Raw genomic sequence first — 9,986 nt, 5'->3', positions numbered from 1 at the left:
GAATTTCAGAACAGCCGTGGCATATATATGAGGGAAAAGTGTGGAAGAAAAGCCTATTTGAAATAGTGTCAGGAGATGGGTTTTATCTACATGCCAGCATCCACCTGTATGCCTGTGTGCTTTGTGGAGTGAGGATGTGTAAAAACAGACAAGATCCTTTTGTATAAGTGCCATATGATGCTATGGTAATGATTATAATAAAAGCTAAGTAATATTGTAATTCTAAAACCTCATCTACATCTGAAAATGAAAAGGAAGAATTCACTTCTCCATAAGTAGTTGAGGAATCTTTGTCAAAGAGTCAGAATTTTTACTTAATTTTTAAAAATGTGGATTATGACAACTGCTTTGCAATTTTAAATATTAGTCAATAGGATAGTATATGGAGATTATTTGTGAGCAAGTTCTTTTGTGTCAGTGGAAATGAAAATGTAGAATGGGGTCACTAGTTGTCTAAATTTTTCATTACAGGAAAATCTTTCTAATTTCATGGTTCAGACTTTCCTATAATTAATAAACAAAAGTAATTGGGGTCATCAGCGGTTCTTTGGTAATTTAATTAATTCTCTTTCTATCAGATTTCCATTTTCTATCTGATACTGAGCCTGAGAGGCTTGAAGAAGTAGATGTTGGTGTTTTTACTTTAAATTTGCAATTTTGATTAAATTCAAATGCTTTTCAGTTGTTACAAAAAGTAGAGGCAAACTATTTGACTGAAAACATTTTTGCAGTTTTTTTTTTTTTTTTCATTTTTCCTGGTTTAAATATTAATCTTTTGGTTTCTGTAGTTTCTTAATCCTCTGAAACTGATAATAGAAATAATAATAATGAGCACAGATGTTTTAAAGAATTTCACAAATGCTGATCCTAATCACTCACAAATAACTTATGATGTATGTATTGTTATTATCCTAATTTTGCTGATAAGACCAAATACTTGAGAGGAATTTCCTGTCAGTCCAGTGGATTAAGACTCTGCACTTTCAATGCTGGAGTCATGGGTTTGATCCCTGGTCAGGGAACTAAGATCCTGTATATTACGAAGCCAAAAAAAACCAAAAAAGACCTAATAGTTGAGAAACTTGCCCAAGATAAATACAGTCAGTCAGTGGCAGAGCCACAAGTTAAAACCACAGTCCAGGACCAACGCCTGTTTGTAGTTCTACAGCTTCTTTACTGAAATGGCTGTTGGGTCTCTCTTTTGAAAAGGCCAGTGCTAAACTTTTAGAAATGCCATATTCTTCACAGATTTTTAAAAAAATTCAAAGTAGTTCTTTTAAGCAACATATATAATTTAATGTGAATACTTTGAGTCTATGGACATTATTTTAGGTTTTAAGTATATATGGTTTTGCATATATCATATTCTGTATCTTATTCTGTCACATTACGTACTGAGCAGGCACATTGTTTCTTCAGCCATCCTTTTTTAATCCAGATCTGAGCGTACAATAACGATGCCATTACACATTAAAGGTTGAATTCTTTGATTTCATAAATGTGTTTGTGAATACATTGTGTTTTAGAAAAAACTACATTTGTGTAACAACTTTTATTCTCAGATCTTCACATAATATCCTACTTTATCCTAAATCCAAACACAGTAAAATGAGACAGGCATTATTTTTTATATTTTACAGATGAGGAAATTGAAATACAAAAATTATGTGTATTGTCCCAAGGTCACACAACTAGTTAGAGGGAAAGGCCAGTGAGGAGCTCAGTTCTCTGAATTCACAGCGTCAGGGTTTTTATTTTTGTCCTCTAAGAAACTACTGTCCTTGTTGGACATCTTCTGTTGTTTCTCTTCTTTTCTTTTCATTTTTTTAAGTCATGTTTTTAGAGGAATCCTTGACTGTAGCCTTGATTTGGCTACTTCTAAAAGTTGTGGAACTAATTTAAAGTGCGTTCTGAGTAGTTTACATACTCAGCTGTATGTACTGGGGACTTCTTTGGTGGGGAGGAATAAGAGACACGGGGTTATGTGCTGCATTTGAATTTCTTCATGGGCAATGAATAATAATTATGTGGTTGCCAAATTAGTGCAAGCAGTTTGAATGTTAAACAGTAAGACAAGGGCAAAGAGGTGTACCCCCAACTCTGACAGGAAACTAATGACTGAAACCTTTAACCAGAGGTAAAATAGCTCCGGAGTTAGTCCAGAGGTCTTTAGTTCAGAATAATTATCATTAATAAGTGACTGGCATAGAGCTATTAAAGTGAGTTGATGGATTGTTTACATCTGAATCATCTAGGGGCATTGGTTAAACCCTTGAGCTCCACCCACGATTTACTGAATCAGAATCTCTAGGTTGGGGCTGTGAATTTATGACATCATCTAACTTCAAGAGGAACCAGTGAATATAAGTAGGGGAGACAACAGAATATTTAGTTGTTTTCAAATATCAAAAATTTCCAGTTAAAAAAAAATACTGGATGGAGACAGAGCACAACTCCCCATTTCTTAATTATGGGCATTGCATGGTGACTTCCCTTCAAACAATGCAGTGTGAAGAAAGGTAATTTCACTGTGAAGAAAACTGACAAGTACCACCTCAGCCAAAGGATCAAGACCAGCATCAACTGGTGAGATTTAGTGTGTACTCTTGATATTAAGTGATGAGAATGACAGTTTTCCTCAGTGGTCTTCCTTTCAGAAGCATACTACCCATCCGAATTATGAGGAAAAACAGCAAATTCCAATAGAGGAGCATCCTACAAAATATAAGATCAGTACTCTGAAAAATTGTCAAAGTCCAAAGCCATCAAGAATGAAGTCTGAGACCCTTGTCACCATCAAGAGGAGCCTAAGGAGAACCTAAGAACTAAATAGAATGTGGTATCTTGGATGGGTTCTTGTGAACAGAGAATGGGCATTAGGTAAAAACTAAGGCAGTCTGAATAAATGTTGCAGCTGTATGGGTTCATTAATTGTAACAAATGTACCATACTAATGTAAGATGTTAATAATAAGGGTAACTGTGTGTGGAGTATATGGGAATTCACTACTATTTAATCCATTTTTCTGCAAGTCCAAGACTGTTATGGGGAGTTCCTTGGCAGTCCAGTGGTTAGGACCCTGTGTGCTCACTGCTAATGGCCCAAGGTCCATCTCTGGTCAGGGAACTAAGATCCCACAAGCTGTGTGGCACAGCCAAAAACAAGCAAACAAAAATGTTGTAGAAAATTATCTATTTTTAAAGAACCCTCTGGTTTGCTAATGGTGACTGGGGACAATTGTAGTAAATGGTAAATAGAACAGGATTTACCTGGCACCAGTTTTTGCCAGGGCTGCGCACTGTTGAAGGGAGGAGGCTAGACTCGAATCAGGACCTTTTAGTGCGTGCAGACTAATGTTCAGGATGGGAAGACCCACCAGCTGGTCAAGCACAGAGAACTCTTTTTACCTGAGACAAAGAGCTGTGGCAGACTGAATGTTCCTTTTAGGGGAGAAAAATGAGAGCTTCTTTAGGTCAATGTTTCTTGAGCAGATTTGAGAAAGAAGAGTTGGCATTGATTGAGAGCTTACTGTGTACCCTGCCCTGTTCTATATATTTCATAGACATTACCTCTTTATTCTCCCGACAGCCCCATGAGGTAGGCATTGGGTTAGCCCCACTTTACAAATAAGACAAAGGAGGCTGAGAGAGATTCGGTGGTTTGTAGGATCCCCTACGAGACAGTGCAGTATTTGGCTCCTGTACTGTACCGTTGCCAAGTGCGTTTTCCTAGGGAGAGTGTCATTTCCAACTTGAGGATGTCTTACATCATTGGAGATTTGATTTTCCTTTCTTTCTTTTGTACTTTACATGTAAGTTATTAAGAAACCCTGTGACCAGCTCTTATCTTCAAAGTAAATAGTCTGATCACTTCTCACCATGACTCCCTCCACTGCCATGCTGAGCCAGCCTCCATCAAAGCTTGCCTGACTTGGGACTTCCCTGATGGTCCTGTGATTAAGACTATGCATCCCCCTATAGGGATGATTCAATGAATTCTGACAAATGGACCAGTTGTGTAACAAGAACCACAAAATAAAACAGTTTCATCAACTCCTCAAATTTCTTCATTCACTCTAGTGATAGACTGCTGATCAGTGGTTAGCGTTTGCCAGTAGGTGGGGACTGCCATCACCACCTACTGGCAAATTTGCCTTTTCTAACGTCTGTTACATTTAAATGAAATCATACGGTATGTGTGTATGGCTTTTGTATATGGCTTCTTTCACTTAGTGCTTTTGAGATGTGTTTCTGTTGTTATATGTATCATAACTCATTCTTTTTGATTGCTCAGAAACATTCCATGGTGTTCCCTACCACAATTTGTTTATCCATTCACCAGTTGATGGACTTCTGGGTTGTTTCTAGTTTTTGGCGATGTGGGCCATTGATTGAGAGATTTTGGCCATTGATTTGGCCATTTTGAACAAATTGCTAGATGAAGGTTCCAGTGCAAGTCTATGTATGTATATATGTTTGTTTTTTCCGTTGGTTAAATATGTGGAGTGACTTTGCTTGGTCTTACGTAAGTACATGGTAAAAATTTTTAAGAAACTACCTAGTTTTCAAAGCAGTTGCATAATTTTGCATTCCCATTAGCAATTTTTGAGAGTTCCAGTTGCTTCACACCCTTGTCATTTTCAATTTTTAAAAATGCATTCATTGTAGTTGATGTGCCGTGGTATCTCTTGATTTTAATTTACATTTTCCCAGTAACTAAAGATGTATATGTTTTTCTGTGTTTGCCTTTCCTACATACATTGATGAATTATCTATTCAGATATTTTGACCAGCTTTTAAATTACGCTTATTGCTATTTTATTGTTGTAAAGTTCTTTATGTACTCTGGATTAATTTCTTTATCAACAATAAGGGTTTTTTTGGGGTGGGAGGGAGGCTGTCTTGTGGAGTGTGAAATCTTAGTTCCCTGACCAGGGTTGGAACCCATACCCCCAGCAGTGGAAGCCAGTAAGCAACATGTGGCTCACTGCCTTTTACTGTAAATGAAGTTTATTGGAACACAATCATGCTCATTCATTTACACATACCTATGGCTTTCATGCTACAGGGGCTGAGTTGAGCAGTTACAGCAGAGATCATAAAATTAAAAATAAAGTTTAAATATTTATAACCTGGTCCTTTGCAGAAAAATCTTGCTGACCCCTGGGCCAGAATATTTTATTTATTTTATTTTTAAAATTTTTATTTATTTTATTTGGCTGCACCAGGTCTTAGTTGCAGCAAGTGGGCTTTAGTTTTCTGACCAGGGATTAAATCCTTGGCCCCCTGCATTGGGAGCATGGAGTCTCAACCATATACCACCAGAGAAGTCCCCAGAATATTTTAAATAGAAGTATGAACTTTGAAATTCAGAGAGACTATCTGATGCTATAATATCTTACATAGTTCTCTGTGAGCCTCCACCAGTCTCTCTCCTCTGCCCATCTACTTTACTCGTCTACTAACCCCGAACCCCTTATCTTAAAAAAAAAAAAAAGTTACAGAATTCAGTTCTCTGCCAGAATTACAAAATGATTTAACTCTTTTAAATATAGAGTTCTTGTCTTATTTATCTTAATTTATAATATATTACAAATACATAAAACAATGATTTGAGGATCCATTTTTTTCTTTTATAGCAATTTCTTTTCTTTATTTTGATTCCCAAACTGCTTAACATCCTGCAGAACTAGAAAGGTCTGCTTCTCGTTTTCTAATCCCTGTCTGTATTAACATAATCTATTATTTATTCTCAGACCGAATTACCATCATATTTGATGTTTCAGCTGGATTAGTGACTTCTGGCCAGGGCCAGAATAAACCGATAAAACGAATTTCAGCATTTTAATGAGTCATAGCATCCTGAATGCAGAAACTTTGCGACCTTTGATTCCAAATTGAACAAACTAAAATCAATGTAAATTATATCAAAAGCTTCTCCAAGTGACAGGAGCAATGTTTGAGTGATGTTAACCAAGTTGTGGGTAGAAAGAGTGTGGCCTTCCACATACAGTTACTTCACTTACTCTGTTTATCTCTGCTGGCTTCATTGCCTGTCATTTCCCTTGGGGTTCAACATTCCAATTTTAATGAAAATGCTGGCATAGTCGCAGGACCTTTGAAAATGCTCTCTGGAATATGTGGGGCCTCTATCCACTACCAACACCACCTGTACGTCTTTCATTTCTCAACCTAATTATAATTTTCATCCTTAGTTTCCCCTAAGCCCCAAGGCTGGTTTATATCCCTCTCTTCTCACACTGCAGAGACCTGAATCATACCATTTATTATACATTGGGCACAACATCTTACAGTTGGCTATTTACCTGTCTGTTTTGCCTAGATTGTAAGAGAAACCATTTCTGTCGTATTCTGCAGTGCTTAATACAGTACCTGGCACATGGTAGTAATTATTTGTTAAGTAAATAAACCTCTTAAATGTTGTCATTTGTGAAAAAGGTATAATGCAACTAACCTGTAGAATTAGGATGGTTAAAAAAAAAGATGCTGGATATGAATATATTTACATATCACAACGCTAAGCAGGTAATAAACATTCAATGAATGTTAGTTGACTGTGAAATCTGCATTTTCTCTGAGTCGCTATAAAGCTCCAAGTCAGCTTTTAAATTTTGTCGTAGATTCAATTCAAACTATGTATATTATATATACTAAAATTCCTTTGCTTTTTATTTGGTCAGTTTTTTTTTTTTTTTTTTTTGGTTGTTAAATGGATTAGAAAATATGCTGAAAAATTAAATGTCCCTTTTAATAGAGTTGGGTAACCCTAAATGATTTTGTGAAGCACATTTTCCACTATATATTAAGTAAAAATGTGTTACAGAAAATTAAAGCCATACATTTCTGATTTGTTTACAGTTAGAATATAATTAATATTCTGCTTCAAGAAGTATCTTAATAGTTCATTATTATCATATATGTATAAAGTGTTCTTTTTCTCATGAGTGTATGCTAACTCTACTGAGTGAAAGTTTGATGAACAAGATACATCCATCTCCAAGTATTTTCCCACAAATTACTTACGAATGACAAAGGACGAGCATTGACTTCTCAGTTGAGAAGTGTAGTAGACACCACCTTTTAACCAAGTGTTCTCAAACATAACCTTGCCCTGGAAAAACCAGCATTTTAGGCCTTTTGATATAATACAAGGTGAAGACTACAACATCACAATAATTATATTTCTACTAAAGATACACAGTATGAATCTAATTATAAGGAAACAACAGACAAACCCAGTTTGAAAGACATTTTACAAAATAACTGTACTTCTCAAAAATGTCAAGGTCAAGAAACAGAAAGGATAGAAACTTTGCTATGTTAAAGGAGACCAGAAGTTCATGACAATTGCATGTAATATAAAGCATGATTCTGGATTGGAGCCTTGACCCAGGGGCGAGGGGATAAAGAATGTTACTGGGAAGATGGACAGATATGATTTGGAGATTATAAGTCAGATAATGGGCTTCCCTGTGGCTGAGAAGGTAAAGAATCTGCCTACAATGCAGGAGACCTGGGTGGATCAGGTAATAGTTTAAATTGAAAGTGTTAGTTGCTCAGTCATGTCCAACTCTTGCAACCCCATGGACTGCAGCCTGCCAGGCTCTTCTGTCCATGAACACTCCAGGCAAGAATACTGCAGTGACTGGGTAGCCATTCTCTTCTCCAGGGGATCATCCCAGCCCAGGGACTTGGGTCTCCAGCATTGCAGATTCTTTACTATCTGAGCCACCAGGGGTCCTAGTAGTCTTATGCACATGAATTTGAGCAAACTCTGGGAGATAGAGGAGAACAGAGGAGCCTGGCATGCGGCAGTCCATGGGATCACAAAGAGTAGGACACAACCTTACGATTAAACAACAACAACAATAGTTTTATCAGACTTGAATTTGATGACTACAGTGTTTATGCAAGTAAATAGCCTTGTTCAGCTCATCTATTCTTGATGAGAGGAGTGGGTTATGCTTAAAAAGATGGGAAGAATTGTTGGAAGCCATATTGGAAGGCTGTCTACCACAAAGCCAAAATAAACTCATTTAGATAAATTTGAATATATTTATCAAAAAGTAATTTAAGAACATTAGCATGTAAAATGTCAAAAGAATTTCAGTTTGAATGAAAGTTAACCTGTTGTGTGTATGAATTCAGAACCATCATTTATAAATGTTTAGATGCAGTCTAATATATAAAAGTGTCAGGCAGGAATTCCCTGGTGGTCCAGTGGTTAGGACTCTGTGTTTCCACTGCAGGGGACCCAGGTTCAATCCCTGGTGGGGGAACTAAGATCCTGTACATGATGTGGTATGGCCAAAAAATAAAAGCAAATTTTAAAAAAGTGTCAGATAGATGTTCTAGCTGGAGCCTCTCTTTACAATTCAAAGTAGTTTGATTCTTGTCAGCCACCAGGAGCCCATTTGTATAATGGACTTTTGAGTGAAGGAGAAAAAAGTAGTGTTTCTCTGGGCTCACAGGTGAACGGTGGTCTCTGCCTCAGATGTTGTTGCTCTGTCCTGACCCATAGACTTGCACTGAAGAATTCATTCAGTTTTCATTCATTCATCCAATTTTCCCTCAGAATCGAACTGTTAGATTTATCCATATAAGGTGTGCCTGTCTGTCATTCCTTCCATCCTAGTCACTGCTGCAACTGAGGAAAATGTCCTGTTAAATTATAATGACTCTGTCACAAGACCTGCTGAAACAGAGCTCTAATTCTGTATAATGGTCTGCTCTCTTACCTCAAAATTATTGTATTCAAGCTGGCTGAGAGCACCTTTCAAAGACTGTATCTAGTATAACGTCAACTCAATGGACATGAGTTTGAGCAAGCTCCAGGAGTTGGTGATGGACAGGGAAGCCTGGTGTGCTGCAGTCCCTGGGGTCACAAAAAGTCGGACACGACTGAAGGACTGAACTGAACTGAGTGTAACTTCATGTGCTGTGCTTAGCCACTCAGTCATGTCAGACTCTTTGCAACCCCATGGAGTATAGCCTGCCAGGCGCCTCTGTCCATGGGGATTCTCCAGGCAAGAATACTAGAGTGGATTGCCATGGCCTCCTCCAGGAGATCTTCCCAACCCAGGGATGGAACTCAGGTCTCCAGCATTGCAGGTGGATTCTTTATCAACCAAGCCACCAGGAATACAAATATAAATTTCCTCTTAGGGAATTCCTTGGCTGTCTAGTGGTTAGGACTTGGTACTTTCACTGAAGATGGCCTGGGTTCAGTACCTGGTCAGGGAACTAAGATCCTGCAAGCTGCACGGTACAGCCAGAAAAAACAATTTTTTTTTTTCTTGTAGTCTCTAGAGGTAAAGAATGTCATCTTTTACTTCTTCTAAGATAAGATATTTAACTTTGGCCATATTTAAACATCCTAAAAGGATAACATTTTATTGAGACCACATTTCTTATGAGCTTTTTCTTCAATGATTGAGTGATTTACAAAAATGCATGCTCTACATTTTCTTCCTGTAAGGCTTATGTGAGACATTATCAGTTCCTCATATTTCTTTTGGAAGGACACAAAAGGGACATCATTATCTACTCCCCTATCTTTAAATGTGAGAAGCATGTGTCCAATTAAATCTAGTGCTTCCTCTTCATTGTTCTGTATGAATAATTAACCTTTCTAAGTGCTGACATCAGGAAGGTTTTGAATCTCTCTCTCTTCCAAGAGGAAAATAAAATGAAGAGTAGAACTGACACTTCTTTCGAGTTTTTAATCAGTTTGAAAGATAGTTAATAACAGTAAAATATAAGCATTCAAATGTAAAATGTTGATTCTTAAAATTATTTTGTTTAGTCTTTGGCTATAATGATTTTATTATCATAGGCTTCTCTAAAGTAATGATTTCTCTAATGCAATCATTTGGAACAATATGGTCACCAATCTACTTTCATTAGTCACATGGGAGCACTGTAAATCAGTTCCTATGATCTTTGCAATTGAAACTTGCTGGGTGC

At 37.1% G+C, this 9,986-nt stretch overlaps 1 non-coding gene across 1 annotated transcript; it reads left to right on the top strand.

Annotated features, from left to right (window-relative positions):
- The first annotated feature begins 8,226 nt into the window (after positions 1-8,226).
- Positions 8,227-8,299, top strand: TRNAG-UCC (transfer RNA glycine (anticodon UCC)). Its single transcript has one exon. It is a non-coding gene; the product is annotated as a tRNA-Gly (tRNA).
- Positions 8,300-9,986: the final 1,687 nt, after the last annotated feature.

Source organism: Bos indicus, chromosome 27 (assembly GCF_029378745.1).
Source record: "Bos indicus isolate NIAB-ARS_2022 breed Sahiwal x Tharparkar chromosome 27, NIAB-ARS_B.indTharparkar_mat_pri_1.0, whole genome shotgun sequence".
NCBI lineage: Eukaryota > Metazoa > Chordata > Mammalia > Artiodactyla > Bovidae > Bos > Bos indicus.
The sequence above is the reverse complement of the archived record's forward strand: the minus strand, read 5'-3'. Positions and strand labels throughout refer to the sequence as shown.